This window comes from Lutra lutra, chromosome 5 (assembly GCF_902655055.1).
Source record: "Lutra lutra chromosome 5, mLutLut1.2, whole genome shotgun sequence".
NCBI lineage: Eukaryota > Metazoa > Chordata > Mammalia > Carnivora > Mustelidae > Lutra > Lutra lutra.
In genome coordinates this window covers 138623799-138643334 of record NC_062282.1, presented here as the reverse complement: position 1 = coordinate 138643334, position 19536 = coordinate 138623799, and positions in this window count along the sequence as shown.

The following is a 19536-nucleotide window of genomic DNA, read 5'->3' as shown; positions in this document are numbered from 1 at the left end:
GGGACAGCAATTCTGAGTGGAAAAAAAGGTAGAATTCAGACCAAAAAGCAGTAAATGTGACAAAGACTTTTAACTTTACAAATACATGGACCAAATAAAAGCATATCACTAATACTAGGAACTTTAAAACACATTTTTTCCTCCTTCAGCTCCCTTCACGTTAGGGCTCCAAAGGATCTTTCTTCCTCCACCCCCAATAAATCAGGGGTTCTCAGCTTTTATTGTATATTGACGTCACCCGAGGAATCTGACACACACTGATGTTGTATTATGTCACAGACATATTGAGCCAATGTGGGAGACAGGTGAGCCCTAAGAATGAGAGTTTTGCCAGGTATTTCTGTTTTCTGTTTTCTTTTTTTTTTTGCCAGGTATTTCTAAGATGCTTAGCAGAATGAAAACCACTGAGAAAGATGCACAATGACTGGGAAAGTAGTCAGACCTTCTCTCTACATTGAGCATATTCACAGCAAGAAGGAGATCAAATTTTAAAAAACCCTAAGATAATACATAAATTTAATGCAGTCCCAGTGAACATACCAGTACATTTTCTGGGAGCTACAATAGATACTTCGAACATTCATATAAAATGAGAACATAGCTAGCAAACTCCAAAGAAAAGCATGAAAGGTTGACTAGCTCTAGGACTTAATACATTATCCAACCTCTAGTTAAAATATTGTGGTATTATTGCATATGTAGACTGATCAACAGAACAGGATATAAAGTCCAAAAACAGACCTCAAAACATAGGAATTTGTGACTGATAAAGAAGGCATACCAAATGGTTGGAGGAAAAAGATGGACTTGACAACAAGTGTTCTTGGGACAATAGCTGAACCGTGATTTTGAACTCATATCTTACACCAGATGGATGGGAGACCTAAATATACTGGAATAAAACATGGGTGAATTTCTTTACAACCATGATATGGAGAAAGCTTCTGTAATTCGAACTCAAAATCCAGGTGCAATAACAAAGTGAATAAATTCACATAAGATAAGTTCATATTGGAAAACAAGGTCAATGAAGGAGAAATTTGGAAGAAAACAATTAGCAACAGGTTTATCAAGTCTAAGGCTAATTTCCCCACTATATCAACAACTCACAGGCAGAAAAAAAACAAAAAACAAACAAACAAACAAAAAAACCAACCAAACCCAAGCTGATACAAAATATGCAAGACACATCAATGGCTCACAGAAAAAGTTACAACAAATGTCTTTGAGACTATGGAAAGACACCCCAGCACAGACTAAAGCCAAAAGTAAACCGAGACCTCAAAGTTACAGTAAAAATCAGCCTTCCTTCCCCCATTAAGCGAAACCGGGACTCCTTGGGAAAATGGTGGCATCCATGTTTGGGGTAAAAAAATGGGGGCAGGGAGTAAGGTTAACCCTAAATATTATATTCTAGAAAACAAAAAAAGTGCTCAAAAACTAATAAGGGAATGCTAGGCAGGCATAGGAGTGAGCTAGATTGGCTAATGCTCAAATTTGGGACAAGCGAAGGATCAAAAACATAATGAAAGTATTAAGTTATAGAACTCCAAATTTAAAAAAAAAAAAAAAAAGGATCTATGTGTTCATAATGGTATCCAAGAGACACAGAGGGAGAGAGGAGAACAAAGTAGAAGCCAGAAGTTCTTTTACAAGAATGCTGGCTAATAAGTAAGGAAAAATCAACACAGTAAACACCACCATTTACTAATCCCAAAATAAGAAAGAATTCAGGCAAGGGTCATCGAGAAATGCTGAAATGAACAGATTCAGTTATAGGGGTTGTATTTTCTACTGCTTTTGTAACATATTACCAAAAATTGAGGAGTTTAAAACAAGACAATTCTGTGGACTTACAGTTCGGGAAGTCAGAAGCCAGGCGTGGATTCACTGTGCTAACCTTGTGGTGTCGGCAGGTCTGCATTCCTTTCTTGAAGCTCTAGGGGTGAATGCGGCTCCTGGCCTCGTCCAGCGTCTAGAGAATGCCTGCCCTCTTGAGTTGCAGTTCCCCTCCTCCACCTTCAAAGCAAGCATATTTTACATGTCTGATCATTCTACCTTCATCGCATCTCCTTCTGACTCCTCTTAGCCGGTCTTCTACTTTCAAAGACGCTTGTGATTATATTGGATCCCCCCGGATAATCCAGGCTTTATTTCCCTAGTTTCAGGTCAGCTGGTTAACAACCTTCATTCCAACTGCCCCCTTCACTCCCCTTACCCGTCTTTTAACCTAACAGTTTCACAAGTGCCAGGGATGAGAGCATGGATATCTATAAGGATGTGGGCACAGAGCTGGTATTATCCTGTCTACCATGGTAGGGGAGAAATTTGCATGCACTCCACGTTTTATACCCCAGATCGCTATTTTTAAAAGATCTCATTTATTTGATAGAGAGAGAGCATGAGTGGGAGGAAGGGGCAGAAGGAGAGGGAGAAGCATGTTCTCCGCCTACAACAGAGCTCAACACGGGGCTCCATCCCAGTACCACGGGATTATGAGCACCTAAAGGCAGACGCTTAACCCACTGAACCACCCAGGTACTCCCCACAGATTACTATTGATTCTTATAAAGGAATGAAAAGTACCTTTATAAGACAGAGTTTCAGTTTAAGGACTCAAAAGTAGTTTCACCAGTAAGGGGACAAATGAGCCTCTGGATTTAAAGCAAGAAGAAGAATATGAACTCACCCACGTAATATTTTTGTCCCAAATATGTAATCTTAATTAAAACATGAGGAAAGAAACCTACAAATTCAGACTGAGACATTTCTACATTTGACTTCTACATTTACTTCTACTTCTACATTTGACAAACAATTGGCCTGGATTCTTCAGAAATTTTCAATGGTATGAAAGGAAAGGTGGGAAGTGAAGTGGTAGAGATTAAAAGAGCCCAAAGAGACATGATCAGGAAATGCCACCAGTGATCCTTGATTAGATCCTGAGGGAAAGAGGAAAATCACCAAGACACGTATTTCTAGAGAACTAAGAATTTTCAATCTGGTTTAACACGCACAATTAATTTATCCATATTAAATGCACAATATTGTGGTCACGTGAGAACAATACCCTCACTCTGAAGAGATGGCATTCTGGGGGGGAGATGCCATGATGTCCTCACTGTGATTTCCAACAGTTCTCCACGAAGAAAGGGCGGTGGGGTGGGTAAGATGTGTGTGGGAGGAAATGTAGAGAAAAGTAGCAAAAGTAAGTAGGATAAAAATAGTAACATTTGGTGAAATTAACCGAAAGGGGAACCTTGTGGCTCCATTTTCTTGCTTGTGCTTGTCATGGACATGCTTTCTTTCACCCCAGGGCACCAACTATTACCTCATTTTCTCAAATATTTGACCAAATACAAATACCAAACCCTCAATCTTCTGAGAAGCGAAAACGTTTCCTTCTACGTATTGTTGAATCGTGTGTCTCTTGCCAGGTTTTTTAACTTGGCTTAACAGCTTCACAACTGAGACTTGAATTATCTGGCTACCAGGAACTTCTTCAGCTAGAAGACTTATCTCTGCTTCTTTCAAGACTTCGTGGACTTGTGCTCCCTTCATGAACAGATGGTTGAGATGAACACAGCAAGAGAGCTTCTGTCTTTCATACCTAAGGAAACGTCTTCCTTCCTCTGCCCAGGTCAAGTAAAAAAAAAAAGGCAATTTCTCTCTTGGCTCCAAATGGACAGGTTTGAAGACATGTTTGTTTGCAAACAATTCCGTAACAGAAGAGATTCTTTTTCGACCTAAACTCCTTCTACCACACTGCAGACATTTCGCATGTTAAAGATCCATGTGGGAGAATTTTCTGAGTTGCATTTTCACACATTCTTTAGAATGGAAGCCTTTCAAACCCACACCATCCTATTTTGAGGGTGTAACTTTGATTTCTAAGCAGCAGATGCGTGGGTAAGCAGAAGGGACACGACAAAGGAGCGTGTCCCCCTTACAAAGCTGGTATACATGTTTCCACAGCTATTATTCCCTCTAACACTGAGGGCGATTTTTTTCCCTCACAGAAGTTTCCTTATGATTCTGGTATTATATCACCTGATGAGCTACACAGCTCCTTACTATTCCAGATGATATGCAACTGGGTTTTGGAGAACTCTTTATTAAAATGCCCTTAAGTCACAAAAGCGTACTTTGAAGTAGAACAGTAGGCCGCTGCTTCAGTAAGTTGAAGATCAAAGATGGTGCTATCCCCATGGCCAATGAGAATGAAAACTTGATGTTAGCGCAGAAGTGTTTGGGGAGAAGAAATGATTTCTTGCTGATGAAAGAAAATGGGAAACGGAGCAAGGAGGCTGTGGACCTATCTCCCTTACAACACACGCAGTTCATGTATTCCTCCAAGAGCCTACCAGACCTTCTTTCAATCAGTCTTTTCAAATTTCAAACCTTTTCTTCAATTCAGCATTTTTTCGCTTCTCAACAGCTGGCCCCTTATCTTTGCCCTTAAAAAAGAACACGCTGGCCGGCCCCCCTACAGACAGGCCCTCTGAGGCGGGTGTGCGCCATGTCTTATTGTCAGCGCCCTTGTTCTGATACAAGCCACCCCACATTAGACTATTTTTCTTCCTCATTATTTTCCCATTCATGCTTTGTGAAAGCCAGCAACGGGACCGCAGAACAAAAATGCTCACAGCAGCCACCGTGAGAAGCTGTGCGGTATCAAATTTTGAGACAGACTGTTGACTAGCCATTTGATTTGTCCTTTAGAGGTTACAGGCTCTAGTGAGTGAAATGGAGCCAGTTCCACATCTCTTGATCATATACCTCCCGGGGTTTTCCTGAATTCTGAAGCAAAATGGTCAGTTAATCTCAGCACATGCTGTTAAAGAAGGTGGAGGTAGGCTGGGAAGCCAGACTGACCAGGACCCAGTCCTATACTGATGGATCGTCCTCTCTGTCCTATGGCCCATAAGACCTTCTGGGGTGATCTGCAGAGGATGCCTGTCTTGAGCCAAGGCTCGGTCTTGAGGTTTCTAATGAAGTCTCAGTTTGTGTTAAATAATGTACTCATCACACTATTTGATATTTAATTCACATTCAAGTATGCTTACCAAACCAGGAGAGGTAGAGTTTTAAGATCTGAGGATAACCCACTTTGTATTCTCTCTCAGAACTAATGGAGATTGTAGCCTAAGGAGCCATTCCTTTTGAAATTTTCAAGAATTCCCACAACTACACAAAGATCACATGGGGATGCCCTGAAGAGCTCCACAGAGCCCAAAGCCAGTATCACACAGCCATGTGGATGGGTGGGTACATGTGTGTCTATCAGAACAGAGACTTGAGTGACTATGGGACTGAACACAGTCCTGCCCTCAAATCTCCCCCAAAAATGAGAGTGCAGTCTAAGAATTTATGACCATTTCCTAGGACTTAATTCTGCACCTAAACACTCCCTAAACACAGTCTATCAGATATCAACACATAACACGAATCCCTACAGTAAGTAGACTTTTCCCTTTTTATGTGATTTTTCTTGAATGCTTTAAATTTTAAATAAAGGAGTGGCCTGGAGTCAATGAAGTCACAAAGATACATGCAGTCATATAAATAGTTCCAACTGCATATTGATATGCATATGGCTATATTTTAATAACGCTCTAATATATGATCTTCCATATTTAAAAGCTCATTTTCTCCGGGCATCCCCTCTGACCTCTACCCCAGGTAAACAAATGTGTTTGAGGACAAAAGAGTTCTGGCTGGAATATGCTTTTGTAAAATAGGCTTATAATTTAAATTTTTTTTTTATTCAAGTGTAGTTAACACACAGTGTTATATTAGTTTCAAGTGTACAATATAGTGACTCAGTAATTCTACACATTATGTAGGGCTCATCCCGGTAAGAATATTCTTAATCCCCTTCACCTACTTCTTCCACCCCTACCCATCTTCCTCTATGGCAACCGCCAAATTGTTTTCTACATTTAAGAGTCTAAGGTCTTTTTGTGCTGTTTTTGTTTTGTTTTGTTTGCGAGAGACAGCGTGAGAGAGAGTGAGTGCACACGCAAGCAGTAGGGGAGGGGCACAGAGAGACTCTCAAATAGAATCCATGCAGAGCGCAGAGCCTGACACGGGGGCTTGATCCCACGACCCCGAGATCATGACCTGAGCTGGAATCAAGAGTCACAACTCAACCAACCGAGCCACCCAGGCACCCCCAGAGTCTGGTTGTTTCTTTTTTTAATTTGTTCATTTGTTCCATTTCTTAAATGCCACGTGAGTGAAATCATACAGTATTTGTCTTTCTCTGACAGACATTTTTCTTCACATCATACCCTCTAGATCCATCCGTGTTGTTGCAAAGGGCAAGATCTCATTCTTTTTTATGGCCGAGAAATATGCTGAAGCAAACTGGGCCATCGGGACTGAACCCTGTGAATCTCGGCTTACTCTCAAGCAGATGGTTTGGATCAAACTGGCAGTCGGTGGGCAACCCCACTCACTCATGGTCCACCTTTCTTCTTCCTTGCCTCACTCTACCGCTATTACTTCTTCTTTGTTTCTGAAAGATTTGCTTTTTTATTTATTTTAGAGAAGGGGAGGAGCAGCAGAAGGAAAGAGAAACTCCAAGGAGACTCCTCCCTGAGCAAAGAGCCTGACGCAGGGCTCAAACTCCTGACCTCACAAAACCAAGAGCCCCCCAAAAAAGCTTAACCAACTGCGCCATCCAGGCGCTCTCCCCCACCATGATCACTTCTTTGTGCTACAACGGCAGCTCCATGTTCAAGGGCTTAATCAGGGAAAGTATTTTGAATATCTAGTGTAGGGAAAGGGTGACGTGAGCCTCCTAAAAAAAAAGCTGGACACATTTAAATTTAGAATGCGCTTCTGGGGGAGAGGAAATGACAACCCCTCGTGACCACGGCGTGATGCTTCCTTCTTCTGTTTTCCTATGAGGTTGATAATGATAGTCATACCTCCTGCTGCCAGGAAGTCAGCCACGGGAATGATTAAGGCAATTAGGCATCATGTCCGTGTGGCTGCTGCTTCTTCGTGTTAATAAAGAGACCACTTTCAAAGCAGTTTTAGGTTCAACAGAAAAACTGGGTAGAAAGTACAAGGATTTTTCACTTACCTCCTCCCCATTCCCAGGCACAGCCTCCCCACTGCGCTGTCACAATACTATCACCCAAAGTCCATAGTTGATACCGTGGTTCGCTCTCAATGTTGTGCATTCTGTGGCTTTTGACAAGTATATAATGACATATACCCACCATCGTATTATTGTACAGGATTTCTTCACTGGCATAAAGATCCTTTTTGCTCTGCCTCTTCATCCCTGTCTCCCCACCCACCCCTGGCAACCACAGTCATTTCACTGTCTCTAGAGTTAGACCTTTTCCAGGTCTAACTTTCCAGGATGTCTGAGAGTTGGAAGCATAGAGTTTGTAACCCTTTCATATTCACTTATTTTACTGACCGGTAAGCATTTACATTTCCTCCATGTCTTTTCATGGCTCAATAGCTTATTTCCTTAGCTAAATAATACTCTATCGCACAGATGTACAATCTACTGACCTAATGAAGGACATCTTGTTGCGTCCAAGTTTTGGCAATTTGGAATAGAGCTTCTATAAACGTCGTAGTACAGGTTTTTGGTGTGGATCTAAATTTTCCATTTTCTTGTCGAAATAGGAAGAAGCGTGCCTGGTGGATCGAATGGCATGTTTACCTCTGTCAGAAAGCGTCAAATTGTCTTCCAGAGTGGCTGTTCGATTTTGCACTCCCCCTGAAATAAACAGGAGTTTCTGTCATCCTGCAGTGTCTCCAGCGTTTGGTGTGGTATTTTAAATGCTCTGAATTTTAACCATTTTAATAGATGTATCATGGTATCATACTGTTGTTTTCATTTCTAAGTCCCTAGTAACAACATACTGGACATCTTTTCATATGCCGTTGGCCATTTATGTATCACTGTTGCTGAGGCACCTGCTCAGATCTCATGCCCACTTTTTGTTTCAAAGATTATATTTGTGTATTTGGCGGGGGGTGGCGGGGGGAAGCACAGAGGGAGAGGGAGAAAGAGAAGCAGACTCCCCGATGAGCAGAGAGAGCCCGATGTGGGCTCTGGGATCATGACCTGAGCTGAAGGCAGATGCTTAACCCACTGAGCCACCCAGGTGTCTATCCTGCCCACTTTTAAATGGGACTATTTAGTTTCTTACTATTCAGCAGTAAAAGTTCTTTGTGTATTTTGGATTACAGTTCTTTATTAGTTTTTTTTTTCAAATACTTTCTATTCTTTCACTTATTTTTTTGTTGTTGTTCTCTAAATGACTGCTTGTGTTTAAAGTTTTTCTTCTTTTTTTCATTCTTCATTTGACTGTTGGTACTGGAAAGAATGATTAAATACGGATAATGCCAGTTCACTGGAGTGATTTTACCTGAACAACATACGAAGGTCTCAACCATCTGTCATTTGGTCACTGAGTTATAATAAAACATTTTGCTTGCATACGCTATTGGAACAATGTGGTCAAAAGTTCTTCCTGTAACTTATTAAACTCTTACTGGAAGGAAAGAAGGGTGTAGATAGGCATTTTTCCATCTGACAGATGGGAACCTAGATATTCAGAAGTTAAAGAGATCTCCTGACCTTTACTTATTTTAGGTAAGTACATAACCAAAGAGATTATCGGCCGTTTTCCTTTATTGGGTTATTCAAGTCTGTGGAGTGTTCTGGTGTGCATGGTTCGTAGTCATTTCCATGAGCAGCTAAGTCTGTGTACACCATGATTAGGTGGTCCTAGGTAGCAGTCTGTAACATGCTTTCACTCCACCGAATAAAAGGAAAAATGACAAAAACTCATCTTCATAGGAAAGGATTCAACGTGTACATGAAATAGGAAAAGGATGCTTGAAACGCTGACCGGCTTGTTCCTTAGCACTCTACTAATATATACTTGATACACTAAAACCAACACTGCCCATTTAATGTACACAGTTAATTTGGACATATGCATGCACCTGTGATACTATCGCCAAGTCATGTTTATTATCAAGATAATACGTTTACAATAAACATATCCATCCCCCGTAAAAGTTCCCTCATGTCTCTCTCACCCTCTGTTTTGTGTTTTTAATGATATGGATCAGGAGCCAAAAACATGTGATCTGCTTTGACATGTTCTAGTTTAACAGGTCTAGCATTTAATTGTTCCATGAAAAGGTACTGGAAAATTCTTATCTTGGACAAAGAACTCTCTGACTTCCCATATCTTGTCTTTTGGATGCTAAATATATGAACTGATTTTTCCAGAGGAAAGAGGTGGAACATAATTACATCTATGTCTCAAAAATATGTAGTGGGTGTATTTTTGTGTTTCCTTTTCAATCACATACAACACACAGAGACACACACACACACACACACACACACCCCTCCTACACACAGAGACCCTACCACCACACACACACACATTCTCACACTTTGAAAAGAAAAGAAAAAGAACTCTTTTTTTCCCTCTGTGCTTTGAAACAGCAAGTTCTACCACCTCAGAAGAGCAGACTGTCCTTTTTCTCCCTGCTTAGGGAAGTGGGGGGGGGGACCTCCTTTTTTCTGACTGAGCTGAGAAGTGGCAAAAGACTACCTAGCATGTTCTCTTCTAGGTTTGCTCAGTGTCCAGTTGCTCAGTTTGAGTATATTTTACAGAGGGAGAAGCGGAATCTGATCTCAGATGTTGTTCTGGGCTGAACATGGGTTTCTCCTGAAAATCTGCCTATTGGCAGTCCATCCCCCAGGGTGGCTGTGTTTGGAGAAGGTATCTCTAAGGAAGTAATGAAGGTTAATTAAGGAAGGCATAAGGGTCTTTCTTCCTTCTTTCTCTCTCTCTTGCACCCCCTTTCCCTCTCCCTGCTCCCCACAGGGAGTCACCACACACACATACTGAGGCAAGGCCATGTGAGGACAGACTGAGAAGGCGGCCATGTTCAAGCCAGGAAGAGAGCCCTCACCTGGCACCAAATTAACCAGAAACTTCATCCTGGACTTCCAGCCTCCAAAACTGTGAGGAAATAATTTCAGTCATTTAAGCCAGCCAAGCTGTGCTGGTTTTTTATGGTAGTCTGAGCAAACAGAGTCTTGTTCCATTTAGCTATTGCCACATAATGAATCATTCTAAAACTTAAAACTTAGTGCCTTAAAACAGTGTCTCTTGTGATTTCTGTGGATCGGAAACTCTGGAAGGGTTAAGCTGGGCAGTTCAGGCATGGTGGTTGTTCTGGTGGTGATGGCTGAATTTTGACTGGGTCTCGAAGAGCTGAGGTCTGGCATCCCCTCTCATCACGCAGGTTGAGGGCCTTCCCCACGGGGTTTTTCTGCACAGGCTGTTGGATTCCCTAAGAGCATGAAACCTCATGGTTGTCAGCTTGTTTCCATGGTGTGAGAATGGGTCAAGAATTAGTATTCTGTCAAACAAGGCAGAAACGCCACTGTCGTTTATGACCCAACCTCAGAATTGCGTCATTTTCATCCATTCTTTTGGTTATAAGGAAGTCATAACCTGATGAGTTTTAAGGACAGGGTAGCTAGACTCCACCTCTTTAGGGTTTCAGAAGAGCACGTGGGGGTGGGAGCTCCTTTTGTGGCCACTTGGAAAATATAATCTGTCTTGAAAATATAATTTGTCACACCAAAGTCCTTTGGTTTCAAGGACTGTCATTTTCCTATAATAATTTTATGATGCTGAAATGAAAACCCTTCCCCTCCTTTAGGAATTAAAATATGGAGTTCAGAAAAAAAGATGAGTTGTTTAGGATGAACTGAACAGTGCCCTACTGTACTTGGTCAAGAGACCTAAGGTCCTAGAGGTTATGTTCAAACAGACACCTTTAAACTAACTTTCTTACCCAAGTCCTCTGGAGAGGGCTTAGGTCTACATGGTCGAGTGCAAAGATGACTCATGTTGTCACCAAGTGTGAACAGAGCCCTGAGCATCAGCTCAGGGGATGTGACCCAGGACTGAGCAATGAGGAACTAGGGTTAGGCCCCAGATTCCCTCCCAGAGCAGAGGCAGAACTAGTGGGAGGTGGGGGAGCACAGAAGTAGGGGTAGTGATGGTCGTGTGCAAGGGAGGGGGTACCAGGGAGTCCACAGAACGGCAGAATCACATGAGGATGGGCCAGCTGGATCAAAGTGCCCTACAAGATACTGAGAAGCCAAATCCTACAGTGGCATCACTTATCAAAGACAGAAAACAGAAAACCCTGCTTAATGGCAACAGAGCCTTAGCTGTTTAGACTGGAGGAAAAATCAGAAAACCGTATGAGATGACCCAAAGGCACTATCTTATTCACATTTTCTGTCTGGAAAGGGATTGTCTCCTAGAACAGAGTCTCTGGGTACACAATTTTTCTCCCCTTATCCCTGGAAGAAGCTTGCCGGAAAAGAGATCCTGTACGTTTCATATTTACAGCAGCTTGCCCCAGTCCTGAAAGTATCGAAAAGTAAAATGAATGGAAAACAACAACAACAACAAAAAAAAACACAAAAAAGTCCTGCCAGTCTCAAAAAATCTAGACTTAGTTCACAAAAAAAGAACTGATACTGCTCGAGGTTCCTGCTGCCAACAACATTATTTAAGACCCTGAAATGTTAATTACAGGTCTTGATGCCCTCTCTGTCAACTGTTTGCCCAATCCAGGTCACAGGCTAAGTTAAAGGGCTAGCTGCCAATTAAAGGTAAATCAAGATGATATTAACTCATGTATTGTTTTGAAAGGCAGAAAGGTTCTTTAGAAATGCATATTTTTAAAGATATTTATTTATTTATTTTAAAAAGATTTTATTTATTTATTTGACAGAGAGATCACAAGCAGGAAGAGAGGCAGGCAGAGGGGGAGAGGGAAGCAGGCTCCCTGCTTAGCGGAGAGCCTGATGTGGGGCTCGATCCCAGGACCCTGAGATTATGACCTGAGAGCCAAAGGCAGAGGTTTAACCCACTGAGCCACCCAGGTGCCTCTAGAAATGCCTATTTTAAAATGGAGTCTGACCAGACTGTAGGAAATCAACACGGCTGGAATCCACTGGTGTAAAAATTGAGTTGACTTTCCAATGCCTTTTACCTTTTGCATTACAAGCAGTAATATTTTTTTTTTCCCTTCTAAATGATGTATCTCCTTGAGCAACAGGATACTGTGGAGGATGAACTTCAACTCAGAGCAGACTGAGGTAAAAGAATTCAGGGAATGAGGAAGCACATTTTAGAGTGTTGTCACTTCCCTTCCATTTACCCCATTTAAAGAAGATATTCTATGGTTTGCAACAGATTAGCATGAAATCTTTCGAACCTGATTTTCCTCCCAATGTACAAACTGGTAACTGAAACTGGGAGGGCAAACACATTGATATAGAGGAATACAATATAGGCACTTAAGCCCTGGAGAAGAAATTCTAACTTTTATTAAACATTTGGAAGAGCATAAGAGGAAAATCTATCTAGTGATGTATTTTCCTTCCAAGCTTAGCATATTCCATCTTGGTAATCTTTCATCATAGAAATTCATGTCAAACCTCTCAGTCTTGGGGCACCTGGTGGTTCGGTCAGTTAAACGTCCGACTCTTGAGTTTGGCTCAGGTCATGATCTCAGGGTGGTGGGACCGAGCTCCACATTGGGCTCCACACTCAGCAGAGAGTCTACTTGAGGATTCTCTCTCCCCCTCTGTCCCTTCCCCACTCACACTTTTTCCATAATATATAATAAAGAAATCTTAAAAAAAAAAAAAAGGAAAAACAACAACAATAACAAAAAACCTCTCTCATTCTTACACCCAACCACCTCAGCAACACAAAGTGGTCCCAGAAAACACAGCCAACCAAAGTGCACATGGTCAGAAGAATGAGGAGTGTTCTTCTGCCATTTGGGAAGAGTTTCTACTCAGCTACTCAGCTTTGGGAGAAAGAAAGAAAACACCACGGATTCAGGGGACTCCATCTCAGTGCTCAGTGGCGGGGCAACCAACCCAGCCTAATTACTGCGCTCACCATAAAAGTCACTGCCTCTCCAATGCCTTCCTGCCAATTAACCCGCAGTACTGTGTGATCACCCAATGGCAGGAATTTCCTGTGAAGTGTTATCTTCAGAATTGCTTTCCCTAGAAGAGGCACATCCTGGAATATTTTTCATCCTGTTTCAACAACTCGCGGGTTTTGGAGTAGAATTCAAAAGCCAAATTAATGGGAAGGCACGCTGGGTATCCACCGAGGATGGAGATCAAGAAGGGGACCTAAAGTATCACTGTAATAAATCAGTTAAATGTAAATTGGTTTAACCCCTCGCTGGTGTCAACCTGTCTGTTGAGTACTTTTGTGAATCTCACAGGCAATTGCTGTCAGCTGAGCTCAAAAATCAATAATGCATGTTGTTTTGCTTACCAAAAATAAGTGATTCAGTCTAATTATCTAAATGTCAAATCCCTTAATTTGCCCCCAAGATACTGTCTCACCTAGAAAATTGCAAGGAAAAAAAAAAGAGGGAACTACAGAAAATGGGGAAATATATTTTGGGGTCCCTTTTTTGGGGGGGTCTCATTTTTCTTTCGGCTGCCTTTCTGCAGGCCGTGAAGTCAGTAAGCAACTCTGTTTATACGCAGTTTTTGTTAATGAAAAAAAAATCATTGTCTCCTACCATCCCTAAAACAAGGGTGTGCGAATACTCAAAGAAAATAGGATGTAAGAGGTGCCAATTTATTAGTCTCTCACCACATGTCTCACATCAACCTGGAGATACACAAGATCCATTTGATGAGCTTTTCAGCAACTTTGTTGTGGGAAGCAATCCATAAATGGAAACGATTTAAAAGTAGTGTTGACCTTGAACGGCCACTTGCTAGGTATGTTTTTATTGAACAATCCACTTCTTTAGCTTTAGTGAATCATGCTTTTGAGTGTTCTGCTCCCTTCCCCCCCAATTCTTTATGAGTAACTTCTCTGAGCTCACAGATTGATTTCCTCGCTTTTATTCTAGGACATTTTTTGTTGTTTGGCTAACCTCCAATGCATCATCAATTATGAATTCTCTCTGTCATTTATAATTCACTAGAAAACATCATGAAAATTTTACAGAAAGTTAATTTGGTTTCATTCAGTCATTTGAAGGCTAACCATAGTTTTTAAGGACTGACTTACTCAGGGACTAGGTTAAGAACGCCATACATTTATACAACATACATTTTATCCTCACAGTCACCTTCTAAAAGGGATACTGCACCCATTCAGGACAAGAAACTGAAGCTAAAACACCCTGCATTTATTTTTTTGCCAGTCTCAAATCTAGGATTTGACCCTTGCTATGTTAATTTTGGATGCCAAAATTAACTCAAAACCCCTGTACTGTCATTCACATCTACCATTTATGAACTGAGTTGGAGGTACTATGTCTTCAACTGTGCACTATGCATTCATTCCAGAAGGACTCACCACGATCCACAGCCACTAAATAACTTTCTCTGTGGTCTCACAGACGGTAATGCTGTAAGTCAGATGGGTGTTTATGCTGTGTTGGACACTACAATAGGATGTTCATGATGATATTACTCCGACACTCAAAATCTTTCAGTGGGATTATTATGCATCTTTTGATGTTTTCCAATTCACAGATGGGAAAATGGAGTTTTACGGGTTATGTGACTTGCTCATGGTCACAGAGTAAGAAGAGAAATTAGGATGGGAATCTGAATCCAGACTGTCTGTCTCCAAAGCTCATGCTCACACACTATAAAGTAGAGAGAAAAAGAATTTCTTAAAAGAGTCAGCTTTTGAAGACTAGATTTAGGTTCCCAGCAAGAATGAGAGGAAGGTACAGAGATTTCCCACAGGACCCCCAACCCCTACATAGGCAGAGCCTTTCACACATGGAACACCCGCCCCACCCCCTCCACCACAGGTGCATGTCCATGATGAATGATGAACCTACAATGAGACATCACAGTCACCTCAAATGCTGGAGTTTTCATTAGGGTTCCTTCTTGATGCACATTCTAAGGATTTGCGTGAATGTAGGAAGGAAAGGCTACCACCATGAAAGTTTCACATAGAGTATTTTTACTGCTTTAAAACCCTCTGTGTTCATCTATCCCCCATCCCTAACCCTTGAATAGAAAATTTAAAGTACTAAAAAAGTGATTTAATCCAACACAAATCTACAGTCAAATGACTTAACGTTAACACGATGACCTATTTATGGGGCTTGTTTCCCAATTTATCTTCCTGTGTATATATGTAAATATGTATCTTATGGGGCATAAAATTCTGCTTTTTCCATTTAAAATTGTATTGTGAGTGTTTTCTTATGGTATGTTTCAGAAAACAGGATTTCTAATGGCTACAAAATATTTCAGCATATTACATATTTTAATTTTTAAGTCATTAGGTTATTGTTGGACATGTCTCTAAATTTCTCCTAATGAATAATGCTGAAATGTTCTTGAGCATGAAGATTTATAGTCAAGAATATCATCTTTAATTGCATACTTACTGCTTGATTATTTTCGTAGGATAAATTCATGGAAGTGGAAATACAAGGTCAAATGTACACCTTAAGGCTCTTGGTATGTAGCAACCAAATGATTTTCAGGCAAGGAAAACCAAGTCACACTCACTTAACCCATTTAAGTGTTGCATGCTTGCCAGACCTTTCCCAGTGTTGTTATTTCAAATTATCTAATTACCAAAGAAATTCATCTTGAAGTTGTTTTTTATTTTTTACTGAGTGTGAAAACAATTATCTTAATGCTCATTCATTTTATTCCTAACCTGATTAATTTAGCTCTGCATTTACTGGGTGGGGGAGTTGAGGGGGGAAGAGGAGAGACAGGAGGTGAGGGTATGAGGAGCAGAGGGACTGAGTGGAAAGAGGTACAGTGCTAGGAGAAGGCAAGATTTGAAGACGAATGAGACCAATTAAGTATGGAAATGACAGGACAAGAATAATATTTTCCTAAGATGACTCTGGAGACCAGGTACAGAAAAAACTTGCAAAAGCTGGAAGAGAAGGCAGGGGGAACCATCATGGTACATATCATTTAGAAGCGAGTTCAGTAAGCGACACAAGAAAATAGGAATCAAAACAAGCTAAAACTAAGATGGTAGCCATCAAACTGGAGATAAGGTACAGGTTCAAGGGACATTTGGGCCATGGAACCCAGAGGGCTTGGAGGCTTCCTGGATGTAGGAAGAGAAGGAGCAATGTCAACTGACTGCTGTATTTCTGGCTGGTCGCAGTTGAGTGGTGGGTTAAGTTCTCTGTGGGTTAAGGATTAGAAGAGAGTTGGGACAAGCCATGAAGATCCCCAGGGGCCAGTCAGTTGTCTAGATGTTTCACTTGGCAGAGAAGTGGGAGTTAGGCACAGAGGCTAGAAAGTGCTATGTGGGACCTGAGATGCTAAGCCTTGGTCTCAACCACCAAGAGTGCGGAAAATAATGCTCAATTCACTGGACTGTGGAAAAGATCGAGGGAATTAATGTTTATAGTGTTCAGTTCAGTGCCTGGAGTTTAGTAAACATTAAATAATGAGAGCTGCCTTATAGTTAATAAAAAGAAGGCAGGAATGGTCATCAATGTACAAAGAAAATATGTATGTTGAAAAATAAGCCCTAAAATGCATCAGATTCATCCTGCAGTGGGGAGAATCTAGGTGACGTTGCGAAGAGCAGTTTCTGTGAGGAAATAGTTGTGGCTGGGGGAATTGAGGGTTGTGCCAAAAGCTGCACAGAAAGCAAGAGATGGATGAAGCAGTATCAAACCAGAAATGGAAAAAAAAAAATCTGGGTGTTTAGTCCCTGGAGTAAACAGAGTAGTGACCCGTCATTATCATCCGTGCTCTAATCCCTGAGACCTTGTGCAAATGTTACTCTATGCAGCAAAAGGGATTTTTCAGCTAGGATTCAGTTAGGGAACTCCAAATGGGAAGGTCATCTCAGATCACAGAAGTGAGGACCACGTGGTGACAAGGGTCCCTAGAAGAGGGAGGTGGAAGGAGCCAAGTCAGAACAGATGTGCTCACAGAAGTGGAGCTCAGAGTGATGCAGCCAGAAGCCAAGGCCTGGGAGCAGCCTTTCTGTGGAGTTCAGAGGGATATAGCTTTGTGGGCATTTGGAGTTGAGTCCCCTAAGACCCATTCCAGACGTTTGACCTGCGTAACTGTAAGAAAATGTGTGGGTCATAGTCATGAGTTAGAGCGGCCAGAGGAAACTGATACAGTGTCCGAAGAGGGAGCTGGAGGGGGGTGGTGAGTGAGGGGAGGGGGGTGCGAGTGAGGGGAGGGGGGTGGCGAGAGACCCAAGGTCCACAAGAAGGGATCAGGCTTGCCTTGGAGGGGGGGGCACCTGAACTGCCAACGCAGGGTAAACAGTTGCCCTGATACTCACCACATAAGTGGCTGATCAGCCTAGCTCTGACTGGAGTCCAGAACCATGCTTGATGCACAGCACTGAATAAATTAATAATGCAGACCATTTTCAGTTTTTCTTATCGCACTCTGGTCTCGCTTCTGTCTTTCCAGCCTCCTCAGGTGCTCATACTAAAGCTCCCAATTTTATTTTTAAAATCTTATTTATTTTTCATTTAAAGATTTTGTTTATTTATTAGAGAGAGAGAGAGAGAGCGCGCATGCACATTTCACCAGGGAGAGGGGCAGAGGGAGAGGGAGAGAGAGAATCGACAAACAGACCCCTCGCTGAGTGTGGGGCCGGATGTGGGGCTTGACTTCATGACCCCGAGATTGTGACCGAGCCAAAATCAAGAGTCGGAGGCTTAACCCAATGAACCCACCGGGCGCCCCCAAACCTCCAAACTTTGAAGGCTGTTTTATCTGCTTGGAAATTGTTTTCCTGTCCCGTGTTTTGCTGAGCATAACACAACAGTGGACACATCGCCCGAAGGTTGGCGTGCCAACTACAACTTGACGGATCTCCGCTCCTCCCTCTGGAAGGACTAATTCGAGCCAACCTTCTCTCATGTCTCTCTTCCTCGAGTGAAACGCTGATCTGAACAATTCCATCTCCATTGAGATGAATTAGGAATTAGAAGCCGCCTTTGCAGGTTGAAGCAGCTCTGGGATTTGTCGTGACGCTTTTACCAATTTCTTTAGAGGGAGCCAACGATAAAGATGAAAAGCAGTAGCGCTGCAAAGTACATAGGGTAGCCGGATTTGAAAGGGCACAACAAGCTCCTGCTCGCAAAGACATTCCCTGCCGCTGAGGTTCTGGTCTTCTGCGCGTTCATTTCTTGTTCCCACTGACATGCTTTGAAAGCAGCAGCCGCGTTGTTTAATTCGGCATTCAAAGAAACCCCCGTCACCCTCGCCGTCCACGGTGAGAAAGCCAAAATGTGTGCGAGCTGTCCGCTCCGAGTGTTGCAAGCCCTTTTTGGAGCCTGAGGATTTGACTCTAGTCACGTGATCTGCTTCCTTTCCACTGGGGACCCTGACACCTGCCTCCCCCACCGAAAGAGGGCTGTTTGAAGCCGCTTGATCTCCCACCGACCGTGGTTTCACATCATCTTTTCTCCCCCAAGCATTTAATCCTCTGTTTTAGAGGATCACATGTTTAAAGTACAATTCACAGCCGCCATCTCCTTCCTCCCTCTCCTGACATTCTTTGCCTTCCTTTGTTTGTATCTACCTCCAGTCAGTGAGAATAAGAATCAGACATTAATCCTGATGAGAAATGCAAGCCAATATTTGGAGGAGAGGGTAGGGAGTGTTCTGGGAAACACAGAAGAAAAGAGTAGAAAGGAAAGGAGGTAGGTATGTGGATAGATAGATAGGGAAATGGAAAATTCTTTTAAATATTATCAGATATCAAAAATTGCACCTGTGAGTGACTCCTTCCCTGGCCCCTTTCCTCTACCATTTAGGACTGCACAGCAGATTCCCATGGCAACTCTCCTTAATGGCTATTACGCCAGTGTAGTAATTATCACATCCGCAAAGGAAGAGTGGTCATTTTCTCAGTAGGGAAAGGAAAGAACTATGGTTCATGGAGGATCCAAGGAAGATGAATCACTTATACTCTTCCCACCAGACTACATCCTGAAGCACTCCCTAGCACTTCTGCAAAAAGTGCAACTTGTCGCGTTACTTTTGGAAGGAGAAGGAACCCTTTCCAGCAATCAAGGCACCCTGCAAAAATGCTTCCTTTACCATGAGCCTATGTGAACAGGGCTTACAATGCTGGCTTTTATTGGGTTGTTTGCAAAGGGACAGAAGCAGTATGTAAGGGCAGTTTATAGACCTATGGATAGTAACTAGGGAGGGGCTTGAAGGTGCAGTGATGCATACACACACCTACACACACACACACACACACACACACACACACCCTCCTCCGACCTTACAAGACTCTTGAGTTATGATTATTTGGCTCAGAACTTCCTGGCATCTCACACGAATAATGTTTGTCACTGAACCTCAGTCACTCTATGCTTGAGAACGCTGGTCAGTACGGCAAAGGACTCCGTAAAACAAAACAGCCTAGAGCCTTCCCACCATATATTTTTCAAACGCTTCAGTGGATCAGG